The sequence below is a fragment of the Canis lupus genome, chromosome 23, assembly GCF_048164855.1.
Source record: "Canis lupus baileyi chromosome 23, mCanLup2.hap1, whole genome shotgun sequence".
NCBI lineage: Eukaryota > Metazoa > Chordata > Mammalia > Carnivora > Canidae > Canis > Canis lupus.
The window spans coordinates 4,323,890-4,332,149 of NC_132860.1; the positions used below are offsets into that span (position 1 = coordinate 4,323,890).

The following is an 8,260-nucleotide window of genomic DNA, read 5'->3' on the forward strand; positions in this document are numbered from 1 at the left end:
AGGGCAGATCTGCATGGTCCATTTGTTTCCCAAGGTATTAGGAGTCTCACCCTGAGTTGGGGACTTTCAGATGCTCTTTCACTTCTCAGTCACAGTCATCGGCTGCCCTCAGGGACCAGCTGCCTCCTACCAGCACTACCACCACCATTTTGATAAATGCCAATGAAAGAGAAGGTTGGGTAGTTGAGAGGCTATTTCACTCCCAGAGACCAAAGTCTTCCACAAGTGGTCTCATTAAAATCTTTTCAAAGACTTAACATGGTATTTTACATTCTTTTTAATGTGACAAAAATATAAAGGTCAGAAAAATTAAGTCAGTTTCCAGAGCAACAGAACAAAGAATGGAGGAAGTGGGTTTCTGCTTGCTTCCACCTGACCTTAGCACGGACTCTGAAAGCCTGGGGAAGTGAGTGTCCTCATTGCTTCCTGTTCCACCTCAGAAATCATCTCAAACCAAAGATTCTAGGAAACTCATGTATTCCTACTCATACCCGCATTTTAGAGTTTTAAGTCACTTTAATAAAGGTTCTAATCGGACAGACTTAGGAACAGAACAAATATCTTGATGACAAAACAGTGTCCCATTGTCCTAAGCATCATGTGCCAGTGTCAGTGGAACAGTTAAACCTGCTGGGGTTGTTTTCTTGACCAGAATGGGAAGTGTCATCTCTAGGGAAGCCCTTCTGCTCCTTCAGAATGTTCTCTCAGCTTTTACCTTATGCCTTACATTACAAGTGAGAAGAAGCAGGGTGTTTAAAAATGGCCAAGTTGAAATATGATGTGGACTACTCAGACCCAGGGAAAGCTCCTTGCTTAGATTTTCCATTTTCAAATACCTTTACAGGGTATGATCATTTTAACTGTAGCTACCATGGAAAATATTTAAATACATGATTTGTTATTTCCTTGAAAATTCAGGGAGGACCTCCTTGTTGTCATTGTCGGACCATCATCCGTTTCTCCCTTTCTTTATAATTGCTCCAACTTGTTTATTGCTCCTCTCTTGATTCATGTTTTCCTGCGAACATTGTAACCAATTATACCTTAAACTGCAGTCTAGACTATAAGTGTTATATAGACTTCAGAGGAATTACGATCTTTCTTTTTCAAGATGCTATTTGAAGGAAAAGTAAGTGGTTTACTTTTGTAATGTTGCCTTTCAGATACTTAAAAAAAACTTTTTCTTTTCATTTTTATTTTGCTCTTTAGATATTTCAAGCCTACTCAGTAAGGGAATTTAAACAAATTGTAAACTCTAAACCTGCTCAAGTTTTGTTCTCCAAATGTCAGAGGTATCTCTCCAACGTCATGTCATCACATCTTGACATGTTATAATGGATACAACATCTCTGTGAATGGAAATGACAAATGAAATCTTTTTTCCCCCTTTTGCTTTGCAAGTAAATGATAAATACAAAGAAAATGCCTAATGTATTTCTTCCTGCATTTGGTGCTGAATTTTTTAAAGTTAAATGAATGCAAAGAGGTTAATTAACATAAGAAAAGAAGCAAATACTGAAAGCAAATGGAAAAAATGTTCACCCTTTTGAGTAATCAACAAAATGCATATTTAATCAACCTTGAGGCACCATGTTTATAATGTGAACACTAGACAATATTACAATTATAATGCTAATTGCTAGAAGATTTAGCAGAATGAAAGGAGAGTTGTAGAAATTGTAAATGGCTTTAAACTTTTGAAAATCAATCAGGTAATATGTAGCCTAGTTATAAAGATATTTATATATTCTGATCTTGTAGTTATATGCCACCTTGAAATTGTTAGGGTGCTTGTGTTTCTAAATTTATAAAAAAAAATAGACAAAATTTTAAGTCCCAAAAATACTCATTGATGCATTACTCATTACTTAAAGAGAAAGAAAAAAAAAAAAAAAGCCTGGAAATAACTGAAGTACACAATGATATTAAAATGGGATGTCAATGCATGCAATTATTACCCTATCATTAAATGTATAATTATAATGGAGACTAAAGATAATGTGGGAACCATTTCTAAATGTACATAAAATCATAAAATGAATTTATATTTATTTAATTATTACAATCGCAGTGGCATATTTGTTAGTGAATGAATTTGCCCAATTTTAAGAATGGAAATAAAACATTACAGTTTTGTTTTGGGAATCAAATGCGATAATATAAAGTGTTCAGAACAGTGCCTAGCTCATAATAAGCCTTGGGTATATTATCATTGCTAGTAGTGTTGAGAAATGACATAACTCAATTTTACCTTTGCAGTTATTTTGTGTCTTGGTTTGTTTTTGGGTTTTTTTGATAAAATTCAATGGCTTCATGAGATTATTGTTAGGTGATCTTTATATAAAGTCCCTACCTCATAAGACCACTGATAAGGTGGCATGTGGTAGTCAAATCCTGCTCCTAGCTGGAGTTCTGCTGCTCATAGAAACATGCTTTTGTACAAACACATACACACTCAAGTTATACAACATTTTATTGTAAATGTGATAAAGTGTCAGGTGTCTGTCTCCTAAGTGCTGTGTTATTATCTGTTGAGAAAGTTATCTGAAACGGAGAAAGTTATCTGTTGAGAAAATTATCTATATTTCTGTCAGAAAATTATCTGTTGAGAAAGTTGCAGCAATATTTAATGGTTGTTTAGGCTAATTTAATGGTCTGATCAAGCAACAGAATCCTCTCTACATGTACATCTACTATACATTTCCCCCAATAACAACGACAACAAAATGTGTCTAATTATTTATAGTAACTAGAAAATGCTTTCTTGAAGGTATAGCCAGAGTTGAAGCACGCTTAGTACACCATGCCTGGAGTGACTGGAGAGCTGCAAACGTTAACTGCTATTGAAGTACAGATTAGAAGACACACAGGTGTATTACACTGTCTACTGAAGTGTCATAAAGGAAATGAGAGATAATATGATAATCATGATCACTGTTATTACTTACAATAAATATTCTATAAATGCATATACAATACATGATCATGCAACCAAATCCTGGGCAAGGATGAATGGGGCTACTTGATATTAAGGGAAATAATTGAATTAATTATTTCTATACGCCCTTAGGATTCTCTTTAGATGCCATTTTCCTGCTAGAAGTCAGCCTCTGTTACCACTTCAAAATCTGCTGAGCTGCAAAGGAGGTGCTTCAGACAGCTCTACAGAAATTTTTCAAGAAAACTTTCATAAGTTTCAGTTCTACATGAAGCTTTACCGTAGCTAATTGGAACCAGAATAGGTTGGTCAATATAAATTCACCTGGAGAACCTCTGTGAGTTATTTTAGATAAAAGGCTGAGATTTCTTTATAATTAGTATAGAAGTTCCAGTGCAAGTGACAGGTGTTACAACTAAATGAGTGAGAAGATCCAGGATGCAATAGGTAATTAGCATTAGACAAAGTAGTAGAAAATCTGCAGGATAGGATCACTTAATTATTATTTCATTTTAACATCAAGTAATTTTATCTGTTTATATATATATATATATATATATATATTTTAAAGGTTTTATTTATTTATTCATGATAGACAGAGAGAGGGAGAGAGAGGCAGAGACACAGGCAGAGGGAGAAGCAGGCTCCATGCCGGGAGCCTGACATGGGACTCTATCCCGGGACCCCAGGATCACGCCCTGAGCCAAAAGCAGGAGCCAAACCACTGAGCCACCCAGGGATCCCCTATATTTATATTTATTTATATTTATACTACTTGACTCTAAGTCTATATTATTTAATTGTTCTCATAATTATTTCTAGTGATTTTATATAATATTGGGTTAAATCATATTTTCTGATTCAGGAAAAATATCTGTTTAGTTTCTAGTGACAGTACAGCTCACTCTTTGCAGAGCATTGCTGTATCAGTCTTCTCCTCTTTGCCTCTTATTACAAAGCCTTTCAAATAAGAATTAGAATAGTGTCCCTTCAACTGGTCTGACCAAAAAGATTCGTTCCAATCACTGTGGAACATTCTAAGCCTGCTTAAGTCTATTCTTCATTCTGCCTCTCTGAGGTCCAGGCACCCCACTTATTATCTGTGGGATATGGGGCATGGTAGTGGGACTTTTCAGATGTCAGTATCTGTATAAACGGTTTAGATCAAACAAGCTTCTGAGCCCCACTCCCAACACTCATATAATATTATTTTTTATTACAATTAATGATAACATTATAAAATAAAATTAATAATATTTGAAGTTAACTTAAATAATCTGAATAAGATGAGGGGATCTGGGATAATTTTTTCCCTTTAGAGATTTTATCTTTCTCTTAGTCATTAAAAATAATTTATTAAACAGAGGTCACTTTCTGCCATGAAGAATAGTAACCTTTGCCTCTTCAAAAATATGTTTTAGAGAAAAGATATTTGTCTCATTTGTCTACATGAGCTCACATATAACTAACTAACCTACAAAATGAAGAAGAGTTGTGTCAATAGCTCAGGCTTTGGAACCTGGGTTCTTTCATTGGTTCTGTGACTTGGGAGAGCTACTCACTTTCTTTTTCCTTTGTTTTTCTCTCTTCTTTCAATTTGGGACAAAAATAACACTGGGTTTTTCATGGGATTATTATTAAGATTAAATTAGATAATGCATGTAGACTGCTGGACATATAGTTGATTTTTATATCAAAGTCTTGCTATATTTCATTTGACTAAATTAGCATGTTATTATGTATAGTACACAACCTTAGTTTTTCAAGGCAAAATTGTATGCGTTAAAAAACACGTTTTTAATTTATTCAGTGAAAAATTCTTATTATAAAATTGTAATCTTTATCAGTGACAGGAAAAGATAATCAGCAATATCATGTTGTATCGCTATAGAGCACAGAGAAATTTTCTGGTTATTTAAATCTTAAATATGTAGTAGTAAAATGTGAGCCAATGACTTAATCATCTAAATTAATTTCTTTTCCAATCTTTTCCAATAGGAATTGAGTAACTTATACTAAACAAAATTAATAAAAATAATGTTGTTTCTGTAAAGATAAATTATCTGGATCTTTTATCTAGACTTATGCTGAGAAAAATAGTCCATGAAATGAATGACTTTCTAAATGATATCTAGGGTCAATAAAATTAAAAATAGAAAAATAAAAATGTATATCCCATGTCTTATTTTTTGGTTGACATTAAAATTGTGTCTTTACTTGGTACAGTTTCAAAATAGAGTTTAGGAAAAAATGGACAACACTTCTGTTACCCTTGAATTCCAAATACACATGGTATTAGAATTCTAGGTGAAACATGGAACACATGTTGGTGTGTCTTTTATGGATTGAATTGTGTCCTCCCCAAAATTAATCTGTAGAATCCTAATTTACAGTATCTTAGAATGTTAGCATATTTGGAAATAAGATCTCTGCAGACGTAGTCAGTCATGTTAGGATGAGGAGACTCGAGTATGGTGAGTCTCCACTGTAATATGATTGGCATCTTTATAAAGAAAAAAGTTTTCATTAGCACGTTTGCAAGTAGTGAAGTCAAAATTTGGTTGGGTCCACATGGATGTTTGGGGATACAGCTTGTAGCTTCATGGTCCTCAGTTCCTCTCCCATGGACTGGCTGGTCTGCAGTTCCAGGACCACAGCATCCTACCACTGTTTTAAGTTTTGGTGCCTAGGAATTATTGTAACAATGATGATTTGGGTGCTTATTTTATGGCAGGTACTTAAAACTGCTGCATACAGTTATACAGATTATATATCACCAACACTGGGGGCCCAATATACTTTTGGTTCATCATGAATGTGTATATGCGTTTTGATATTTTTTTCTGGCACATGGTAGAAAGATGCCATGACCAGATAAGCTATTTTGCAATTCTTTTCAAGACAGCATAGGTGCACACCTTGGCTTCCTTTAGAATTTATGTATATCATCTATTTATTCTTATAAGTACCCATTTTAAAGGAGCGATATCCAGATTTTACCATTGAAGAGACTGAGGTGCAGAAAGATTGCAATTCACCCAAAGACCAGAGTTTACCATTGATTGAGAAGTTGAACCCCAATCTACCAATGAAGCATATATGTATGTATATATATACTTTTTATTTATATTTTATAGTGAACACTTCCAACCATATATAAACTAAATGGAATACACCCATGAGTCAAGCACTTGGTACCCTGGGAAGTTGAGGGAAGTCCCATCACTCCTGGTGAGTAGAGTCTGTCGCACATGTGACACAGCATCTCTACAATAAGACAGGTCTCTCTCGGCAGACACCAGTTGTTTCATATAATTTATTCTGAAGAGATCATATTCTCAGTAGAGGTCATTGTGAAAATACATGTTTTTCTTTTCATACAATGTATTTATTTATCCCTAATCTGCAAATTTGAATCATTCCTGTAGGGCTTCTGAGGAAAACAAATATCACTGTGGCTGGGAAGTTGCTGGAAAGGCCAATTTTCTTGATTCAAGGCCAAGCTGATGGAAATAATCATTTCAAATGACTTTTTGTTGCCAGCCTAGAATATCCAACATTCATTTTCGAATGCATCTGTATTTTCATATCTTGCATCCATAATTGACTATTTTCATACAAAATCATCTTACTCCCGAACAATTGAGAACTCAGTATGCCAGAATGCTTCTGCAAGCACAATGTACGCCTTTATACACTACGAAACATGCCTGCTCTAACGAATTCTAACTTATCTGCATTTGAAGATCTAATTTTTAGACTACTTAATTTGGCTAAAGAGTATAGTATATTGGAATTCTAAGGAAAATGCAGTTTTGTTTTCATGGACCATTATCTTATGGCCATTCTTATGCAGAGAGAAAATTCACAATTTTGTGACTAATCACATTAAATGAGACATATAATTAGTAAATTCTTTAGAATATTATTAACATAATATTTTACCATAGACATAAATGCACTAACATTCCCAGCCCTTTCTTATGATCCAGGGACTATGCTATGTACTCCCTAATTATAACTCTGATTAGAATATTGTTCTGCTCAAGAAAGTCTGTCTTCACATTACCTGGTAAATCACCATGCAGCCTGATTTTATCTATATGGAGCCCATAGAGAGTAATGAAATGAGGATGGCGTAGGATGAATTTGCTTTACATGGCATTTCCTCTTTTTTATTTTTATCCTCTTTCATATTTGCATGATTATGTTACAGATAGTGTATATTGGGTTATGCAGGGCAGGGTCTGAGGACTATAGAAGGAGGAGAGGGATTAATACCATTCTTTAAGAATCACACAGACATATGGAGTCGCCAACTTAATTTTAAACTTCTTTCTTAAAAATAAAATAAAATAAACTCCCCTCATAGCTTTGCTTAGCTGCTTAAGTTACATTTATGAATAGACTATAGACATTCCCTGATACGTGGAAATACATCACTTTAAGAGAACACGCCCTCATCAGTAACACCCAGTACTACAAGCCACTGCTACTCCTGTGTTTTGTGCTGCTATTTATCCACACATAATTCCATCAAGTCTAATGCTCAGGGTGATGGAAAAATTACATTGAATCCCTAATATCCCTAATTGGACATATTGCTGTTTTTATCTTTCCCTTGAAATAGAAGTTGAGTAGTTTTCTTTCCCCAGTACTAAGGGTTAATTGCTTTTCTTAGAATAGTCACCAAAAATGCAAATAATTCATAAGATCTGATTAAAAAAAAAAGATCTGATACATTTATCATTTATAATCAAGGTAGCTATATGATAGATGTCTCAATATTGGAAATTTGTTTTCACTTACAGGTGATGCAGTTATCCATCCTGCCTGTTTTAGATGGACTGTATGGGTTTGACTGAACTCACAAGTTAAAACAGGTTGATGTTAAACCATGGATGTGTTGATCAATTGTTGTCACCTTGGGCAAAATGTATAAACTTTCTGATTTACCTTCCTAACTGAATGTTGTTGAAAGAATAGACTCAGATAACATATGGCAGCCTCCCAGCAGGCTATTTCAACTACCATATTTTGGAGTGTTCGCTGAGTTCACAACGACACTCTTCATTTAAGAATGCCACCCGATGGGAAGAATCCTGAAAGCTATCACTCTATCCTCATGGCCACAGATCCAGAGATGATTGTATCACCAGAGGAAAGAAAGCCCCAGACCCCAGAAGTTTGGAACTGAACCAGTGACATTACCGAAGGAGAAAGGATGTGAATTGCAATGTTGTATTACTTAAAAGGAAAGGCTCTCTACCAAAACAAAACAAAACAAAATGAGCAAGAACGAAACAAGCTCAAAGAAGGAAT

General features: G+C 34.6%; 1 long non-coding RNA gene across 2 annotated transcripts; it reads left to right on the forward strand.

The window, feature by feature from the left end:
• The first annotated feature begins 626 nt into the window (after nt 1-626).
• LOC140615377 (uncharacterized) lies at nt 627-7,943 on the forward strand. Of its 2 annotated transcripts, none has more exons than XR_012016050.1 (4): nt 627-1,129; nt 3,071-3,242; nt 5,905-6,039; nt 7,750-7,943. It is a non-coding gene; the product is annotated as an uncharacterized lncRNA (long non-coding RNA). The 2 variants fall into 2 exon arrangements; XR_012016051.1 differs by lacking the exon at nt 7,750-7,943 and adding an exon at nt 6,367-6,563.
• The last annotated feature ends 317 nt before the right edge of the window (nt 7,944-8,260 follow it).